The 21,527-nt window shown below is 47.1% G+C and overlaps 1 protein-coding gene across 1 annotated transcript in view; it reads left to right on the top strand.

Moving 5' to 3' along the window:
- The window catches only part of LPP (LIM domain containing preferred translocation partner in lipoma), a 284,010-nt gene that overhangs the window by 197,422 nt on the left and 65,061 nt on the right, over positions 1-21,527 (top strand). The window lies entirely within an intron of this gene.

Here is a 21,527-nt window from a genome sequence, read left to right as displayed (position 1 = left end):
CGCAAGAAGACAGGGTGACGTGTGAAACACATTTGGATAATTAGTAATACAGCAGCTATTTATTTATTTGTTGACTTATTTCGTGAAATTTATAGGCCGCTTGATCTCAGAACCCTCGAAGCAGTTCACAAGAAAAGACAACACAATCCAATTATCAACAGGGAGAATTAGCAACAACAATGCAAAAAGCTAAGATAACAATAGACTAAAAACAGATTTAGGACTTTCATCAACTGTCTAAGCATCTAGGTAGGCTTGTCTAAACAGGAATGGTTTCAGCAGGTTTCTGAAAAGAGTGCAGTGAATTAATGAATGTTAGAATGATGTTGGATAGAAACTAAGTGGTCTTTTGCTGTAATGCTATAAGGGAATATGAGAAAATGGTTATTAATAGGTAAAAAAAAATAATGTTATAATATTTAAAAATTGAAGATTAAGATGAATGAAGATGGGAGGGATTTGCTGAATTAACAATTGGAACTGGAATACAGAAAAGGAAGGCATGAGGAGGTCCGGGAAATAAGCAAATGAAAATATGAGATAGAAAGATTGAACTGTTTTTTAATTATTTTGATTTTGTATTTTTCTTTTTTCTTTTTCTTTTTCTTTTTTATTCTGTAATTTTCTTGAAAATCTTAATAAATATTTTATATTAAAAAAAATGAAAAGAGTGCAGTGAAGGCACTTCCCTGATGTCAATAGGCAGGGAGTTCCAAAGTCTAGGAGTTGCCACACAAAATGGCTAAGTTCTTACAAATGTGGAACAGGTCTTATGCGGCCCCTGTAGAGGTACAAATTCCACCGACTGAAGCGGTCAAGGGGGCAAATGTTGGGTGAGATGATATCGTAGGCAAACTGGTCCTGAGTTGTTAAGAGCTTCATATACTAATAACAGCATCTTGATCTGGTAGCAAATCACCAAGCCATGGAGATCTCTGAGCAGGAGCGGTATATGCCTGTCAGCCCTGCCTCCTCTCAGCATCCTGCCCGAACTGCAGCTTCTGGTTCAAGCGCAAAGGAAGCCCCACGCACAAATCCAAACATGCAAATACAAAATATTAAAAGTGTTCATCCAAAGAAAAGTAATCTGAAAGAGCTCCAAATATCCACAGTTGGAGGCAGCAGTGCTTTTCGGGACCAGGAAACCACAGGGCAGGAGTCTGCTCTTGTGTGTGAACCCTGCTTGTGGGTTTCCTGCAGGCAACTTTTTGGCCTTTTTGAGAGCAGGATGCTGGAGTAGATGGGCCTCTGGCCTGATCCAGAAGCTGCTCTTCTTATGTTCCTAACCCATGGTCCATATATAAAGCGAACCCCTTCCACCTCTACACTTCTGTGATTCTGGAAGATTTACAAGTGGGATAAACTTTGGAGAGCCCATCCTATTCTGCGCAAACAAAGCCGCCAGCAAGTCTTGCTATATGATTTAGGACCAGGGGTGGCTGTGTGTTGCTTTTACCCTTGCAAACATTGTTTTCAGAAGACGCGCTTTGCCTGCCCTTTAGCAAATCAGGGATTTCCATGTCCGTCTTAAGCACTTGCAGTCACCCCCATCTAACCAGCAGCATTTCGGTGTGCAAATTGGAATTTCCATTTCCACCTTCGCAGGCTGTTGCTCCTTTGATGCCACCATGAAAATGTGTTTTGTATGTGCGGGTGATATGAATAACATCAACATTGGGAGGGGAAGGGTTTTTTTTGCAGACCAGGTGCACACACCTTGCATGCGCCGAATCATCACCTTGCCATGTGCCCCGGAGTGTCACCCTGCTCCCCTGTGCCTCTGCTGTGCTTGCTGTCCTTCACAGGAGGCCTTTAAGCAGAGGTTAGATGACCACATTAGGGATTCCTTAGTGGTGATTCCTGCATTGTGGGGTTAGACTAGATGGCCCTTGGGAACCCCTTCCAACTCTACAATCCCATGACTCTGTGCACAGGGTTGCTGGAGCTCTGCAAACAAGTCAGCCTGCATGAACAAAAGGCCTTAGTCGGTCCATGGGAGGTGCTAAGCAAACTTCTGATTCCAGGTCAAAGGGTTGCATCTAAAGTTTTGACTGTGGCTTTCCCAATGGGACAGCACCCCCTCAGAGTTGATTTTGGATTTGTCCTCCTCTTGAGGAACGCTTAAGCAGCTCTGATGATGCTTAACATGGGGTTGCCTGCGCTTCAAGCAGATAATTCAGCTAATTAACTCAGTGTGTTCCTGGAGCAGGCGAGGGCAGAACCTCTTCGAGAACAACAAGACAGCAACTGAAACCCGCAGCTTTGAAGTGCAACCTTCCAGACCCTTGATCATCTCAGTTGCCCTCCTCCGCACACCTTCCAGCTTGTCAACATCCTTCTTAAATTGTGGTGCCCAGAATTGGACACAGTATTCCAGGTGTGGTCTGACCAAAGCAGAATAGAGTGGGACAATAATTTCCTTGATCTGGACACTAGACTTCTGTTGATGTAGCCTAGAATAGCATTAGCTTTTTTTGTGGGTTGTTTGTGGGCTAGCAATGTACTGCACATGAATGTGCAAGAGGCCCAGTACCTGGATGCTCCTTTTTTATTCCTCTTAACTTAACTTTGGGACAAGCCTTCTTTGGATTCATCTTTCCAGTTAGCTGAGGAATCAGGAGTGGTCTAGTTGGAGCCACAAGCCCTAGAAGAACTCTCTGAAGAGTCATTGTTAGTTTTCTTTGATTCTTACATTTTTCATATGGATGCAGATATAAAATCTAATATTTCCTGCCCTCCTTCTTGAGGCTCCAAGCAGCTGACAGACAATGTTGTTGTTGTTGTTTAGCCGTTTAGTCATGTCCGCCTCTTTGTGACCCCCTGGACCAGAGCATGCCAGGCACTTCTGTCTTCCACTGCCTCCCGCAGTTTGGTCAAACTCATGCTGGTAGCTTCGAGAACACTGTCCCACCATCTCGTCCTCTGTTGTCCCCTTCTCCTTGCGCCCTCCATCTTTCCCAACATCAGGGTCTTTTCCAGGGAGTCATCTCTTCTCATGAGGTGGCCAAAGTATTGGAGCCTCAGCTTCAGGATCTGTGCTTCCAGTGAGCACTCAGGGCTGATTTCCTTCAGAATGGAGAGGTTGGATCTTCTTGCAGTCCATGGGACTCTCAAGAGTCTCCTCCAGCACCATCATTCAAAAGCATCAATTCTTCGGCGATCAGCCTTCTTTATGGTCCAGCTCTCACTTCCATACATCACTACTGGGAAAACCAGAGCTTTAACTATACGAACCTTTGTTGGCAAGATGTTGTCTCTGCTTTTTAAGATGCTGACAGACAATAGCCTGCATGAAAACTGTTTCTGCTGCAAATTTCTAATAAATCTCTTTCCTCTACGCCAAATCGTCTTTGTTCAGCAGTTCAGCTGCCAACTTCCTTTGCCTTGGACAGATTCAGAGAGGAGAGGGCCACTGGCGGCTAGTAGCCACAATGGCTATGGTCTGCCTCCACATTTGGAGGAAGCGATGCTTTTGAGTCCTAGTTGCTGGTAATGGCGGGAGGGCTGTTGTGCAAGGGAGCAGACAAACCTGTTGGCCAGCATTCTGCCAAGATGGCCTTGCATTTCTGATGCCCCCAAAGGGGCAGAGGAAAGAGGGCATCTGGCCTTGCAGATTCTGATTGCTTTTTAGAGCCAGCGTTACCGAAAACCAGACATTTTCAGAAGGCATTTCCTTGCATAACGAAGCCGTAATAACGGGGAGTGTTTGTCCTGTGGGCCTTATTAGGCCCCTTCCGTTCGATGCGCACAAGCCATGATTTGTTTTTCCACTTTCCTTTCGGAAGCCTTGTTACCGAGCCTTGCAAAGCGTACCTCCTCTCATTTCCCTAGCAATGCCAGCACCTCTCGCCGAAGCCTGCAATTAGACGCTTTGCAGAATAATAGGGCTAAAAGGGGAATGGCAGGATCTTGTCTGCGGCCTCCAAACCGACCCCATTTGTATAAAATTATACGGGAACACAAAAGATTAAGCGCTCGCTCCGGTGCGCGGATGCGCCCTCTCAGACCAGCCGCTGCTCACGGTCTTTTTTTGGTAACAGAACACTTTGTACTTTGGAGATAATTGACTGTGGAATATAACATTGTTTATTCAAAAGCAGGTCACGCAGAAGAGAGCCTCTTGCCACGCTCCTGCTTGCACCTTGCCTTTGATGCCCATGCAAATTCATGAGCATGTGTGCCTTCGTACAGCCTAATATATAGAGAAATATATATATTGTTTTAAATCACACATGCGATTCAATTTCAGCCTAAGCTGGGTTTGCAGTAAGGTGGTGCCCAGTGCTTTTTTTTCTGGGGGTGCGCATACCCCTAAACATTTTGTGAACCTTTGTACAGTACTTTGTCCATTTACTGTATTTATATCCCCGAGTTGAACTAGAAAATGGTGGTTTTCTTGAGTCAAAATGAGAGTAAGGTAAAGGGACCCCTGACCATTAGGTCCAGTCATGGCCAACTCTGGGGTTGCGGCACTTATCTCGCTTTACTGACTGAGGGAGCCGGTGTACAGCTTCTGGGTCATGTGGCCGGCATTACTAAGCCGCTTCTGGCGAACCAGAGCAGTGCACAGAAACGCTGTTTACCTTCCTGCCGGAGCGGTACCTATTTATCTACTTGCACTTTGATGTGCTTTCGAACTGCTAGGTTGGCAGGAGCAGGGACCGAGCAATGGGAGCTCACCCCGTCGCGGGGATTCGAACCGCCGATCTTCTGATCGGCAAGTCCTAGGCTCTATGGTTTAACCCACAGCGCCACCCGCGTCCCTCAAAATGAGAGTACCCCTGAACATTTTTTTAAGAAAAAAAGGACTAGCAATGCCTCTCCCTCTGCTAAACTGCGATGTTGAGGGTGGGAGCCTAGAAGCTGGTCTGGTCACCATCAAAGTAAATTTGTCTGGTTTTTAGGTTGTATTCTAAGCTGCGCGTTGTTTGAGGAAGTGGGACACAAAGCAGAACAAACACAGAAAAAGACCTAGTGTCTTCGATGCTTTGCAACATCAGAGTGAGACCTTGCCTGAGGCTTCACGGCAACCTGCAAGCGAGCTGCTACCTGGCACCTGAGACTTCACCTGACATTGTAGTAACATAAGAAAGGCCTGCTGGGTCATAGAATCATAGAAATCATAGAATCATTGAATCATAGAATCATAGAATCATAGAATCATAGAGTTGGAAGAGACCATAAGGGACATCGAGTCCAACCCCCTGCCAAGCAGGAAACACCATCAGAGCACTCCTGACATATGGTTGTCAAGCCTCTGCTTAAAGACCTCCAAAGTAGGAGACTCCACCACACTCCTTGGCAGCAAATTCCACTGTCAAACAGCTCTTACTGTCAGGAAGTTCTTCCTAAGGTTTAGGTGGAATCTTCTTTCTTGTAGTTTGGATCCATTGCTCCGTGTCCGCTTCTCTGGAGCAGCAGAAAACAACCTTTCTCCCTCCTCTATGTGACATCCTTTTATATATTTGAACATGGCTATCATATCACCCCTTAACCTCCTCTTCTCCAGGCTAAACATGCCCAGCTCCCTTTGCCGTTCCTCATAAGGCATCGTTTCCAGGCCTTTGACCATTTTGGTTGCCCTCCTCTGGACACGTTCCAGTTTGTCAGTGTCCTTCTTGAATTGTGGTGCCCAGAACTGGACACCGTACTCCAGGTGAGGTCTGACCAGAGCAGAATACAGTGGCACTATTACTTCCCTTGATCTAGATGCTATACTCCTATTGATGCAGCCCAGAATTGCATTGGGTCAGGCCAGTGGCCCATGTAGTCCAACATCTTGTTCTCACAGGGGCCAATGCAGATCCCCACATTGGGAAACCCCCAAGCAGCATTCACACACACAATCAATTCTCCCCTCCTGTGGTGTCCAACAACTGGGATTCAGAAGCAACTGGGATTCAGAGCAGAGGCATCCTGGCTCATAGCCATAGCTGTCAACTGTCCCTTATTCGGCGGGACAGTCCCTTATCCCAGCGCCGTGTCCTGCTGCTGTCCTTTATTGATGATGTCCCTTAAATTTCCCGGGTTTCAAAGGAAGCAGCTCCTCTCCCTGCCAGCCAGGGAGGAGGGAGGCTCCAACCGTGTTGCTTGGCTGCCCGCCCCGCCCCCCCCGGCCTCCCCTCACCAGCCTCGGCCCCCGGGAGCCCCTCCCCGCTGGGACTTAGGAGCCTTGAGAGGAGAGTGAGGACAACCATAGAGAAAGCAGTCCAGACAGAGGAGGAGGAGGCAGGTGTTCCAAGGGCTAACCATAGAGGGGGAAAGCGGAGGAAGGACCGCAAGCACTTCTCCCATAGATTTGTAGTGGTAGACTAGCATAGATGGTCTGATCTGCGGGTTTACTTCGGGCGCTATTTCCCGCCCCACCTGATGGAATTGAGAGCTGCAGATGGAGCACGAGAGAAAAGATACAGAACTGCAGCAGCATCTTCATAGCTTGGACTTCGTTTTGCGCGGAAAATGGTTGCTGCTTGTAGTTATTTAATTGCAGTGTTTCATCAGCTGGTGTCTTGAGCAGCAACCTCTGGAAACAAAGGGCTAAAAACCGGCGCTGCTCCCCCAAATTATCTGGTCCCTTTTAACTTCGTATTTCAGCTGGTTGACTAAAATCCCTTATTTTGGCTGCTGATCCCTTATTTTCGAGGCTTCTGGTCCCTTATTTTCAAATCTGTACGTTGACAGCTATGCTCATAGCGGCTGATAAGTTTTTTCCTCCTCCATGAATTTGTCTCACCCTTTTCTCAAGCCTTCCAGGTTGGTGCTGGCACCACTGCCTCCTGGGGAAGTGAGTTCCACAGTTTACCGTATTTTTCGCTCCATAAGACACACTTTTTTCCTCCTAAAAAGTCAGGGGGAATGTCTGTGCGTCTTATGGAGTGAATGTGTGGTCGATCGCTGGCTCCCTTTCTGGCCCTTAGCCCAGGCCTCCATTGTTGAATGTTCTGCACGTGACTGGCTGATTAGATTATCTGTCTGGAAACTGTAGAAACAGCTCCCGTTCCTTTCCTAATGAATCTGCAGAACTGTGAGTTGAACCCCATAAAAGCAGGATTTTTTTCCCTTTGCAAAGTAAGCTCAACAACTGTGAGGTGATCCTCAAAAAAATGGGGCTTCCCCCTTTTCTCCTGTACATGAATAATTCCTGTCTGTTGTCTGTCATGAGAATTCCAGCATTCGGCATCACTGGATGTCCACAAATTCTAGTGTTAACGAGAAAAAACTTCTCTCTCTGCACTTTCTTCTTGCTAATACAGTCCGTCAAGCTGGCAAGTACCGCAGAGAGGGACTTCTCTGTTTTGAACCCATCATTATGGAGCTTCCTTCTTTGGAAAGTTCTTGGCAGCCTTATTGACTGCTTTCAAATTGCCTCTTGTTTCTATCCACTTTTAACTGACTAATCTGAAGCTGGTCCAGAGTTTCTAGGTGCAAATAAAGTGCTGTTTTTCCCCTGCTATTTTCCCCTTTATCTTATTTTTTTCTGTTTTACTGCTGGATTTTCAATTGAACTGTTGTCGTTGTTGTGTGTGTTTTGCCCTTTTAACCTACCTTGTTGCGTGAGCTGCCTTGAGAGGGCTGGGTGCCCTATGAAAAGCAGTATATAAAAAATTAAATTAGCTTAAGGAAGAATTTGAATTGTTCTCTAGACAGTGCCCACTATAAACACCCGTGCCTTGCATACTTTTGGATCTGTTGGCTGGGTAGTAGACCTGCGTTTGAGTAAGTCCAAAAGGCCAATATTTGAGGTTCCTATTGAAAACAAGGAATATTCTGCTCGGTATATTTTTTTTCCAGTTATCCATGCAACAACCCTGCAAGGTAGGGACTATTATTGCCAAGTTGCATTGGCAGCGGGAGGAGCAGGCTGCTTCTGGGCAACCGGTGAGTTGCTTGGGGAGAGATCTCAACTGGGGCATCCCAGTTGAGAGCAGTACATGTGAAAAGGATCTAGGAGTCTTGGTTGACCACAAACTTGACATGAGCCAACAGTGTGACGCGGCAGCTAAAAAAGCCAATGCAATTCTGGGCTGCATCAATAGGAGTAGAGCATCTAGATCAAGGGAAGTAATAGTGCCACTGTATTCTGCTCTGGTCAGACCTCACCTGGAGTACTGTGTCCAGTTCTGGGCACCACAATTCAAGAAGGACACTGACAAACTGGAACGTGTCCAGAGGAGGGCAACCAAAATGGTCAAAGGCCTGGAAACGATGCCTTATGAGGAACGGCTCAGGGAGCTGGGCATGTTTAGCCTGGAGAAGAGGAGGTTAAGGGGTGATATGATAGCCATGTTCAAATATATAAAAGGATGTCACATAGAGGAGGAAGAAAGGTTGTTTTCTGCTGCTCCAGAGAAGCGGACACGGAGCAATGGATCCAAACTACAAGAAAGAAGATTCCACCTAAACATTAGGAAGAACTTCCTGACAGTAAGAGCTGTTCGACAGTGGAATTTGCTGCCAAGGAGTGTGGTGGAGTCTCCTACTTTGGAGGTCTTTAAGCAGAGGCTTGACATCCATATGTCAGGAGTGCTCTGATGGTGTTTCCTGCTTGGCAGGGGGTTGGACTCGATGGCCCTTGTGGTCTCTTCCAACTCTAGGATTCTATGATTCTATGATCCGCCGTGGATTTCCATCCTTTAAGTGACAGAACTGGCAAAACTGCAGCCCCCCCCCCCCGGGAAAGCCAGACTCTTCTCATTATCCAACCTAAGGTAAAGGTAAAGGGACCCCTGACCATTAGGGCCAGTCGTGGCCGACTCTGGGTTCTGGCGCTCATCTCGCTTTACTGGCCGAGGGAGCCGGCGTACAGCTTCCGGGTCATGTGGCCAGCAGGACTAAGCCGCTTCTGGAGAACCAGAGCAGCGCACGGAAACGCTGTTTACCTTCCCACCGGAGTGGTACCTATTTATCTACTTGCACTTTGACGTGCTTTCGAACTGCTAGGTTGGCAGGAGCAGGGACCGAACAACGGGAGCTCACCCCGTCGCGGGGATTCAAACCGCCAACCTTCTGATCGGCAAGCCCTAGGCTCTGTTGTTTAACCCACAGCACCACCTGCATCCCATTATCCAACCTATCCCATTATTATTATTATTATTATTATTATTATTATTATTATTATTATTATTATTCCCATTTTAACACTTCCAGGCCATTGCCATCATACCCGTTTTGGGTATGAGAAAATGTTAAAAGCCCCAGTTAAACAGAGAAGGGAATTGATCAAAGCGTTGAAGGTTTTGGAGGTTTTTTTAATTTCTGGGGTGGTTCCCCCCCCTCTTTTCCCCCACCCCAGTCTCCAGGAGCGATGGCAGCTTCTGCAAAATTATTTATCTTCTATTTTAGACCTTGGATAGTGACTCATTGTGCCCTGGAAATGTAATGGCTGTATTTCTCTCTCTCTCTCTCTGTTTCTCCCTTTATTTTTCAAGCGGCGGCTCAGCTCAGCGTTAGAGGCCTGGGCACTTACAAGCCAAGGCGCCTGTCAGAGTCAGCCCGGTGCTCTAAAAATACAATATTTGCTTTTACCTTTTAGCTGTCAACAAGTTTTCCTTCCATCCTGTCTGTGTCACACACGCACGCACGCAAATAGCAAGTCGGGGGGGGGGGAGGGAGGGAGAGTGGCCTCTTAAGAAGCAGATCCAGAAAATTTGCCCAGAGGGGAAGCTTTTTGGAAGATGGTCTTTCTTCTCCTATGGCAACTCAGATGTTGCAATGTTCTCCCCAGTGCTTGGATCCTGCTGCAGAAACCCAATGCTGCCTCTTGCAGATAAGTGTTCCAAAGAGGTGACCCTCCGTTGGGCAGACACTGCACATGTCAAGCACTATGATGCCCCTTCACTCTCATGGCTGCTCCCAAAGAATCCTGGAAACTGTAGTTTGTTGTGGGTGTTTGGAGACAACCCCCCCCCCACCACCATTCCCAGGAGATTAAACAATCAAGCCTTCTTCCTGGGGAACTTTGGGAATTGTAGCTCTCTGGGGGAGGGGATAGGGGGTCTCCTAACAGCTCTCAGCATCCTTGGAAAACTACAATTCCCACATCTGTCTCTCAAGTAACCCATTATTGAGCTGCACGGGGGTGTCTTCCAGTAGCACCAAACTCTTGAACTTGGGCCTGTGGCAGTGCAAATCTGACAAGCGGAGTTTAAAAGCCAACAAATGTTTTCACTTCTTGCTCTCTCTTGGTTGAGAAAATGCCTCCATCTTTCCCCAAAGGACTCGTGGATCTTGCTTGGGGCTTCCTCTCTGTGTACATAACATTTGCGTGTCAGTGCGAAGGACAGGAACAGGTGAGGCAGCGGGGGGAGATAGGCATTTTGTCTAATCCTCTTTTATAGCTATCTAGGCTGGTGGTCATCGTGGCCTCTTGTGGCAAGGAGTTCCACAGTTTAACTCTGTGCTGTGTGAAGAATGACTTTCCTTTTACCCGTCCTAAATCTTTCAACCTTTACTATAATAAAATAATAATTTGTTATTTATACCCCGCCCTTTCCGGTTCAGAAAACCGGGCTCAGGGCAGCTAACAACAAATTTAAAACACTTAATTGATGCAACAAAAAAACAGCATAAAATACAATATAAAACTTGAATAACAATAAATTCAGAATTGAAAAACCAGTTTTGGGGGAAATCCATCCAGTAAACATTAGTTGTTCATCCATGCATTATTGGATGTCCACTTTTCCGGGGCCATGTATAATTTTTATGAACATCTATCAGGTCTCCTCTAAATTGTTTGCCCTCTAAGCTAATGGCTTCTTTGGTCATTCCGAGAAATCATTAAGGTAAGGGCTGTTCAGTCTTATTCGCAACCCTGCAATATTTGTGGGTGCCTCAAAAAGGAAGGAACCGTTTTCGGCCATCAGGGACATCCATGAGAAGCCCTCCTTTCCTAACCTGTTTTACCCTCATTTCTTGGGGCCACCAGTAAATGGAAGCTGTTGATTTTAGAAAACCTCCCCAGCTATTCTTGGTGGTGGGTTTTAGCCGCTGCACGCCTTAGCGGCTTCTGGGAAGAGGAGCCCACAGCAAGAGCAAATTGTTGACCTTTACGAAACCAACCTTTGAGCTTTGTTTATTCTATGTTTTTATCCGTTCCCGTCTCAGCCTGGGCGCCTCCCTCCTTTTAAGGCTTGCTAATCAGAGATTGCGGGTAATTCAGCGAAATGGCACCACAGGCCATCGTGTGGCATTAAAGGTGGGAGAAAAGCAACGACAAACCTGGACAGCATCTTAAAAAGCAGAGACATCACCTTGCCAACATAGGTCTGTATAGTTAAAGCTCTGGTTTTCCCAGCAGTGATGTATGGAAGTGAGAGCTGGACCATCAAGAAGGCTGATTGCTGAAGAATGGATGCTTTTGAATTCTGGTGCTTGAGGAGACTCTTGAGAGTCCCATGGACTGCAAGAAGATCAAACCTCTCCATTCTGAAGGAAATCAGCCCTGAGTGCTCACTGGAAGGACAGATCCTGAAGCCGAGGCTCCAATACTTTGGCCACCTCATGAGAAGAGAAGACTCCCTGGAAAAGACCCTGATGTTGGGAAAGATGGAGGGCACAAGGAGAAGGGGACAACAGAGGACAAGATGGTTGGACAGTGTTCTCGAAGCTACCAGCGTGAGTTTGACCAAACTGCGTGAGGCAGCGGAAGACAGGAGGGCCAGGCATGCTCTGGTCTGTGAGGTCACAAAGTGTTGGACACGACTAAACGCGTAAACAACAAAAAGAGCAGGCTTCCTCAACCTCAGCCCTCCAGATGTTTTGAGACTACAATTCCCATCACCCCTGACCACTGGTCCTGCTAGATACGGATCATGGGAGATGTAGGCCAAAAATATCTGGAGGGTTGAGGAAGCCTGGCTTAGAGTATCCGAAGTCTCCATCAGATGAACCAGCAAAGGTAGGACCAAAGGTTGCCAGGTGAGAGAAGATGGAGAATAATGGAATGGCCGTCCTAAGGATTTCCTGTCTGCAACTGGAACATAGAAAAATGCCTTGAACTGAGTCAGAACAGGATAATAGCCCTGTGGCTGAATCAGGCCAAAGGCACATCTAGGCTGCCCTTTTTAGGGAAGCATATAATAATAATAATAATAATAATAATAATAATAATAATAATAATAATAATTTATTTAAGTCCCGCCCATCTGGCTGGGCTTCCCCAGCCACTATGGGCAGCTTCCAACAAAACACTAAAATACATTAACCTATTAAAAATTAAAAACTTCCCTAAACAGGGCTGCCTTTAGATGTCTTCTAAAAGTCTGGTCGTTTTTCTCTTTGACATCTGGTGGGAGGGCGTTCCACAGTGCAGGTGCCACCACCGAGAAGGCCCTCTGCCTGGTTTCCTGTAACTTGGCTTCTTTCAGCGAGGGAACCGCCAGAAGACCCTCGGAGCTGGACTTTTAATGTTTGATGTTTTATTGTGTTTTTACTGTTCTGTTGTTGTTGTTATTCACATGGCAGCTCCAGTGTCATGTTTGCCGTATTTTTCACTTTATAAGACACAGCAGACCATAAGACGCACCTAGTTTTTGGAGAAGGAAAACAAGAAAAAAAATATTCTGAATCTCAGAAGCCAGAACAACAAGAGGGATCGCTGTGCAGCGGAAGCAGCAATCCCTCTTGCTGTTCTGGCTTCTGGGATAGCTGCGCAGCCTGCATTCGCTCCATAACACACACACACATTTTCCCTTACTTTTTAGGAGGGAAAAAGTGAATCTTATAGAGCAAAAAGTATGGTAGTTTCCAAATTATGTTTTTTCTTTCGCATCATGTAAAAGCCAGTTCTGGAAAACAAATCGAATATCGGACTATATAGTGGCAAGGTGCAAGATGGTTGAAGGTCTGGCAACCAAGCCTTATGAGAAACTGTTGAGGGAGTTTGGGCCTGTTTAGCTTGGAGAAGAGGAGACTGGGAGAAGAAATGAGCTGACGCCAAACTGGGAAGGGTAGCTAATGCTGTCAAAGACAGAATTGGGATTCAAGGTGACCTTAACAGACTGGAGAACTGGGCGCAAGCTAATGAAATGAATTTCTGAAGAAGTGTGCATGCACACGAAAGCTCATACCAATGACAAACTTGGTTGGTCTCTAAGGTGCTACTGGAAGGATTTTTTTTAATTTTGTCAAAATAAAAAAATTCCTTCCAGTAGCACCTTAAAGACCAACTAAGTTAGTTCTTGGTATGAGCTTTCGTGTGCATGCACACTTCTTCAGATACACTGAAACAGAAGTTGCCAGATCCTTCTATATAGTGAGAAGGTGGGGAGGGGTGTTACTCAGAAGGGTGGTGGGAATGGGAGATTGGCAGATAGCTGAGATGAGCCTGTTTTTAATTTTGTTTCCACTACAGCAGACCAACACGGCTACCTACCTGTAACTAATAGGGACCAAGTTAAGGTTATGCATTTAGGCAGGAAGAGTCAGATGCACAAATATAGGGTGGGGGGCACCTGGCTTACTAGCAGTACATGTGAAAAGGGTCTAGGGGTCTTGGTGGACCAGAAGCTTGACAGGGGCCAACAGTGTGATGCAGCAACAAAAAAAGTGAATGCTATTCTAGGCTGCATCAACAGAGGTTGAGTGTCCAGGCCAAGGGAAGTAATAGGTAAAGGTAAAGGGTCCCCTGACCATTAGGTCCAGTCATGACGGACTCTGGGGTCGTGGCACTCATCTCGCTTTATTGGCCGAGGGAGCCGGCGTACAGCTTCCGGGTCATGTGGCCAGCAGGACTAAGCCACTTCTGGCGAACCAGAGCAGCACACGGAAATGCTGTTTACCTTCCCCCAGGAGCGGTACCTATTTATCTACTTGCACTTTGACGTGCTTTCGAACTGCTAGGTGGGCAGGAGCAGGGACCGAGCAACAGGAACTTGCCCCGTCACGGGGATTCGAACCAGCAACCTTCTGATTGGCAAGTCCTAGGCTCTGTGGTTTAACCCACAGCGCCACCCGCGTCCCAAGGGAAGTAATAGTCCCCCCTCTATTCTGCCTTGATCAGACCACACTTGGAATACTGTGTCGAATTCTGGCCTCCACAAATTAAGAAGGATGTTGACATGAGAAGAACGGTGCCTGTAGCTCTTATCTCATATCTCAGGTTTTACAAGTGCCGTAAACTTGCTATTTTAAAAAAGAATGGAGGATGGGAATCGGAGGGTTATGATTCATGTGGAAAATTTAAAATGGATCTTGTGCCTTCCTGGCAGGGTGGGGTCTCATGGGGTAGCCCTTACTGTATTCCTTGCTGCCTCTAAGCCCTGTGCGGTCGGAACCGGACCACGCTCTTAAATATGTGGTCTAAAACCATTTAGGCAACAGCTAAACGAGACAGACCAGAAGTGACGCAGGAACAGAATTTTGTCTGATGCTGTTAAATGCCCAGGCCTGTTCCCTTAACAGGGCCAGACAGTGAGGAATTAAAATAAATAAGTGTGTTAAATTTGAAAGCTCCCGAGGTGTGCTTCAGCCATGAGGACGGAGGGCTCTCCCGGGCCTGTCGGAGCCTTTCAGGGAAGCTCTCCATCTTCTCAGATGCCGCGCGCCTCATTAATAAACATTAGCCTGGCAGTTAGAAGAAGGGCGCTATCTACATTTAATGAACTCTGGGATGGGCTTGGGAGACACAGCCCATCGATAAGGTGTCAGCAGCCCTGACGCGAGACAAGTTCATCTGGGGGCTCGGACGCCAGCCCAAAGTCTGGGAGGCAATACTAGGTAAGTGACTAGGCAGAGCTGTTGACACACAGACACACCCACCCCTCCAATTATAAGGGGGGAAAATACCCCAGTATTGGTGGCCGATGATGAACCATTTTCCAGTGACTAAACTGAATTCCTTGTTGCATTTCCTGTAATTGCAGTCCGCGTTGCATGGGTGTGAGCACGTAGGGGAAACAAATTATTTTCTTAAGGAAATAAAAAGCCTGCAGACTTTTGAGTTCAAGCTGCTAGGTAAATCATTTCTTCTTCTTTTTTTAAGGAGAAGAAGGCAGCCCTGAGTTTTCAGTTTCCTCCATGAAACAGGGATAAACATCTGCAAAAAGAAGTTTTGTCTTGCAGGTTCGGGAGGTCAGTCTACATGATGGTTTGAGCTCCTTCCCATTCTTGCAGTCCTGTATTAGCAAAGGTCAGAATCTAACAGAGGAGTCTATTGCTGAACTGGTCAAATAAGAGTCTTTGTAAGTCAAGGGCCTTAGCTGGTCACTTGAGTGTCCTCATCAGCATCCCAAAGGAATAAGCTGGGTTGCAAGAGCTACAACTGATAGGTGAGGGGATGGAGGAAGGATCCACCTGTCTACTAGGTAGGAGAATAGCCAGTCAGGAAGCAAGCAAGAAGCCGCAGACACAGAGATCTGCTTGCTCTGTGCTGGATCCAAAGCTGTGACTAATGGATTTGCAAGATCTGTTGCAGTGTTGATGCTGTGAGCCTCTCCATCCTATGCTCAGGTTGTATGTATGTGCAAATAAATGTCATAAAAGCAGCACAGTCTCTAGTGACCAAGATGATCAAGGATTTGGAGATGGTTGAAGGAGCTGAGTATGCCTGGGAAAGAGGAGACAGAGGGAAGATAGGAGAGCCATCTTCAAATATCCCATGGAAGAGGGAGCGGCACGGCAGCAGTGGGAAGCCCCATTAGCTAAAGTGGTGCTTCAGGTTAAGAACAGTTTCAGGTTAAGAACAGACCTCCAAAGTGATTTAAGTACGTAACCAGAGGTACCACTGTATATACTAAGAGCAACACCACAGAATTGGCCCTGCGGCAAACAGGCAACCGGTACAGATCTCTGAGCACCTGCTTGCTGGCAAGGTCTTGGCTCGGTCAGCAATCATGCTGCAGCGTTCTGCGGCGAGTCGTTTGTTTTTAGGAAAAAGAAAACGAGCTTTCCAAGAGTCAGTCGGCGCAGAGATGCAAAGGTCTTTTTCTGCGTGTGCGTGCGGCTTTCGAGGGTTTTGCCTCTCCACCCTCCCCGACTCAACCCCCGCCGAGTTTTGCATTTAGGAATCTCGCCGGATTAGCAGCGGGTCGGCCCTGCCTCCTGCGAAGCCAGGATGCCGGCGTACGGGAACAGCAGCGAAGGACGGCCTGGTGTGACGTGAGGACAAGTGCCTCCCCCCGTCCAGATTGGCATGAGCGCCGGGGGCAGCGTTGGGAGCCCAATATTGACTAATTATTTAGCTGTGAATGGCAGCTGTGAACATTGTGTTCCTTGCGCATGGCTTCCTGCATTTATTGTGAGTCTAATTACAAAGGCAGGGGTTGGAGGGGGGGCAGGATCCTGCGCCTTCCTCCTCTGCTGTCAAGAGCCCTGGAGCTGCCCTGGCCAGCTGCGCAGAGAGGGGAAAAGGGCAGGCGATGGGGGGGGGGGGCGAGGGCCACAACTTGTGGAATTCTCGAGTCAAATCTTTTTTATTAGGTTTGCGGATTTAAATGCAAACATTAAACATCAACGTCATCATTTAGAATTCCCTGAATCCTTTGACTCCCCTCCATGGTTACCATTATCAATCTTTTTCTAACGGCTTCTCTTATTTTCTCAAATAATCCATTTCTACCATAATTTTTTCCCCCAATTGCTTTATTAAGATTAAAAAGAAGTAACAAACAAATGGATTAACCAAAATAACAATATTTGTTACATGACCTCACAGTGCGTTCTTAAGTTTCCAGCGACTTCCTTGAAGGCTTTTCAGCAGAGGTTGGATGCTTTAGTTGAGATTCCTGCCTTGCAGGGGGTTGATCTATATGGCCTTCGAGGTCATTTTCAACTCTACAGTTCTATGGTCTCTCCATGATGATTGAATTCCTGACACCTGGGCTCCAGTGTGTGGCTCTGGGCCCTACACAGCTCAACAAAGTGGTGCAAAATGAGCCAGGAGTTGGGCTCAGCTGAGATATTGTGCCAAACCATAGTTGTTGTTGTTGTTTAGTTGTTTAGTCGTGTCCGACTCTTTGTGACCCCATGGACCAGAGCACGCCAGGCACTCCTGTCTTCCACTGCCTCCCGCAGTTTGGTCAAACTCATGCTGGCAGCTTCAAGAACACTATCCAACCATCTCGTCCTCCGTCGTCCCCTTCTCCTTGTGCCCTCCATCTTTCCCAACATCAGGGTCTTTTCCAGGGAGTCTTCTCTTCTCAGGAGGTGGCCAAAGTCTTGGAGCCTCAGCTTCACGATCTGTCCTTCCAGTGAGCACTCAGGGCTGATTTCCTTCAGAATGGAGAGGTTTGATCTTCTTGCAGTCCATGGGACTCTCAAGAGTCTCCTCCAGCACCATAATTCAAAAGCATCAATTCTTCGGCAGTCAGCCTTCTTTATGGTCCAGCTCTCGCTTCCATACATCACTACTGGGAAAAACATAGCTTTAACTATACGGACGTTTGTTGGCAAGGTGATGTCTCTGCTTTTTAAGATGCTGTCTAGGTTTGTCATTGCTTTTCTCCCTAGAAGCGGGCTTCTTTTAATTTCGTGGCTGCTGTCACCATCTGCAGTGAACATGGAGCCCAAGCAACCGTAGTTAGAGAAGTCTAAACATGGTTTGGTTCCATGTTGATCTTGGAACTGGTCCAGTCTGCCTTGCAATCTGCCGACAATCAGGAGCCAGAAACATTTTTTGAAGAGGATTTGCAAAGCATAGTGTGGGCCAGCATGGGCCAACGTTGTGCCCTACAAATGTTTGGGGCAGTGCACTGTCTAGGGCAGTGGTTCTCAATCTGTGGGTCCCCAGATGTTGCTGGACTAAACACCAGGAAGGACTTTCTGGCAGTAAGAGCTGTTTGACAGAGGAACGGCCTCCCTCGGGAAGTTGTGGACTCTCCTTCCTTGGAGGTTTTTCAGCAGAGGTTGGACGGCTGTCTGCCATGAATACTTTAGCTGAGATTCCTTCAATGCAGAGGGTTGGACTAGATGACCCTTGGGTATCCCTTCCAACTCTCCGATTCTATGATTCCCTGAGTAGATGGGTCATTGACCTGATGCATGGGCTTCTTAGGTTCTTAAGGTGAGCACGCTTGCCTCGGTGAGTCTTGGGTTCAAATTCCCGCCTCCGCCATGGACAAATGTTGAGGTTTTGAATGAGGTTTGTGCTCTCTCTTTCTCTCTCATTTGCAAATCTGCAGTGATGCTCATGATCTGCTGCGCAAGGTTGTTGTGAGGGCAACTGCATTCGGGACTGCGGAAATGTTATCAATTGATTTTCCAGCGCAGGCTCAGAGAGGGACGCAGCAGCCTGGCCTCAGAGAACATGTCTCAGTGCAAACATGCAAGCACGCACTAAAATACTGTAGAAATCAGGCATTCCAAAACCTTTGGCCCTGCAGATGTTGCTGGACAAGCTAAATACCTCTCAGGACACATCACACCTTTTAATGACCCTGTTTCATTCTCAGTCAGGGCAGCGATAGGCTTGGATTTCTCCCACGACCACAATACTTGCTTGTAGGTGAAATGAGGACCCCAACCCTGGTCTGTTGCGCAGGACCACAAAACTAGGAGGTGGGGAGGAAGGAATGCACCCTGTTTTAGAGCCTGATCTTCAGCGTGTGACACCAGACAACTTTGGGGTAAGAGCACATGGGAAGCGAGCCTCGGTTTGTTAGTAGGCATTCAACCTGTTCACTGGAATTTCTTCCAGGCAGCCAGACAGAGAGGATTCAAACTGGAAGAACATCCGACTTCCTTTTATTTCTGACAGTGTGCTGAAGGTTACAGGCCAGTGGACAGGAGAGCGTTTAAAAACAGAGACCTCGATGCTGATCCTTGCATTGCAGTGGGTTGGACTAGATGACCCTCAGGGTCCCTTTGAACTCTACGCTTCTACATTCCTCAGGCTGCACTCCTGCTTCGTCCTGCGTTGGCCACCCCCTGTGCCCTGCATGCCCTCCTGTGTGGACCAGGATGCTGAAGAAGAGGTCCGGATGCGTCCGCCGTCAGGCAAATCCCACCTCGTCATCCGGAACGGGTTGCGTGAGCCAGGCTCCTGCTTACGTGCTGAATGAGAGAGAGGTACAAATAGTCAGGGGAGCCGGCGAAAAGGAGAGAAGCGCGGCTCGTAGTGTTTCCAGAGCAACCAGCAGCACCGAAGAGAGCGGCTCGGCATCCGATCTCATTTATCGGCACAGCTGTGCGGATCACATGTTCTTTCCTCCGGGCGCATGCATGGAACGGCGCACGGGGCTGCAGTGCGGCTGGAGCTGTCGACACACATGTCGCCACAGATCGCCCAAAGGCATGCTTCCCCCTTAGGATGGATGGGGTCACTTTTGTTGAAAGGCAGGAGGTTGTTTGGTATTTTGCTCTCTGCCAGAGAAAGTGGCCATCTGCACATAGAAAGAGCCTGTCTGGATCAGGCCAATGGCCCATCTAGTCCAGCATCCTGGCCTCACAGGGGCCAACCAGATGCCTCAATAGGAAACCCGCAAGCAGGATTCGAACCCAAGAGCAACTCTCCAGCATTGCTGCCTCTAACTGTAGAGGCAGAACAGAGCCATCAAGACTAGTTGCCACCGAGACCCCTCTCCTCCTCCATGGATTTCTTGAATCCTCTTTTAATCCAAGTTGGTGGCCATCGCTGCCTCCTGTGGCAGGGAGTTCCACAGTTTAACTATGTGCTGCATGAAGAGGGGCTTCATTTCTCTATTATTATTATTATTATTATTATTATTATTATTATTATTATTATTATTTATGGAGAAGGGGATAGAGAGGGTGTTTAAATGGGAATAGAAACTGCAGCTTGCTGTACAAATGTTAGATGCCCACTCATTGCCTTATCCACTTTTGCTTCTGGGTTAGCGGACCAATATCATGTGACCCCTGGAAACTTTTAATAATAATAATAATAATAATAATAATAATAATAATAATAATAATAATAATTTATTATTTATACCCCGCCCATCTGGCTGGGCCTCCCCAGCCACTCTGGGCGGCTTCCATAAAAACCAAAAATACAGTAAAATATCACACGTTAAAAACTTCCCTGAACAGGGCTGCCTTAAGATGTCTTCTGAATGTCAGGTAGTTGTTTATCGCTTTGACATCTGCTGGAAGGGCGTTCCACAGGGCGGGCGCCACCACCGAGAAGGCCCTCTGCCTGGTTCCCTGTAGCTTTGCTTCTCGCAATGAGGGAACCGCCAGAAGGCCCTCAGCGCTGGATCTCAGCGTCCGGGCAGAATGATGGAGGTGGAGACGCTCCTTCAGGTATACTGGACCGAGGCCGTTTAGGGCTTTAAAGGTCAGCACCAACACTTTGAATTGGGCTCGGAAACGTACTGGGAGCCAATGTAGGTCTTTCAAGACCGGTGTTATATGGTCTCGGCGGCCGCCCCCAGTCACCAGTCTAGCTGCCGCATTCTGGATTAGTTGTAGTTTCCGAGTCACCTTCCGAGTCACTAATAATAATAATAATAATAATAATAATAATAATAATAATAATAATAATTGCCCCAGTCACTCTGAGTGGCTTCCAACTTATATAAATGTGGCCCACTGACTGCACAGGATTCTACACCTCTGGGTAGGAATCCAGATTTTAATTGATTGAGGAAATTTGTTTATCTATACACATTTGCATACCACTTAGTATTTCACAAATGGTGTTGCTGTCGATAGGAACAAATATATTGCGTGAAGGAAGGAAACATAAAATTATTTCCACTTTGGAAACTGTATGGCCGCTTTTAATAAAGATGAGGGGAGGAAGGGGCCCTTTTTTGCATCAGATGAAGATTTTTAAAAAGGAAGGGAGAGAGAGAGAGGAAGGAAGGAAGGAAGGAAGGAAGGAAGGAAGGAAGGAAGGAAGGAAGGAAGGAAGGAAGGAAAGAAGGAAAGAAAGAAAGAAAGAAAGAAAGAAAGAAAGAAAGAAAGAAAGAAAGAAAGATAAATACAGTTCCAGATTTGACTAAGAGGACATCAGGGGGATTGGGCTGATGAGTCAATAAATGCATGGCCTTTGGGAGAAGTGAGGAAAAGAGACAACTCAACAAGATCCATGTTTAGCTGTCAAAACATTCCCTGGCGCTCAACGGCTTATCTGAGCGCACTGCTGCCACCCTGCCTGCAGCGCAAGGGGGTGGTGGTGGTGGAGGCAGCTGCAAATGAACTGATCTCGATAATTGGTCAAGAAATTGCTGGCAGGGAGTAGGCGTGCGCAGGGAGGCAGAGGTGGCGCCCAGTCCAGCTTCGGCCGAAGAAGTCGAGGTTATGGTACGTTCCTGCTCGTCTATACACTGCCATTCGGCCGAAAAAGGCTCCCAGCAAAGGAAATCCCCTGTGTTGCAAAACAGACAACTGAACCATCGCAGGCAACACGCGGCTAATAATGTTCTAACAAAATATTTGTAACGTGTTATTTCACAATTCACCAACCGAAACTATGTAACGGAGTCACAAATAATAGAAGTCAATCAAGGCGGCATGAACAAAATTAGAAAATGTTGTTCATCAGTATCTAAGAGGCAATGGATGTTCCAAACGTAGAACAGTTTTTTTTCCGGATGATGAACTGTTTCGATAGTATCTCTTCT

The sequence above is a fragment of the Podarcis bocagei genome (genome assembly GCF_964188305.1).
Source record: "Podarcis bocagei genome assembly, chromosome: 4".
Classification (NCBI taxonomy): domain Eukaryota; kingdom Metazoa; phylum Chordata; class Lepidosauria; order Squamata; family Lacertidae; genus Podarcis; species Podarcis bocagei.
This window is presented reverse-complemented; position numbering and strand designations above follow the sequence as displayed.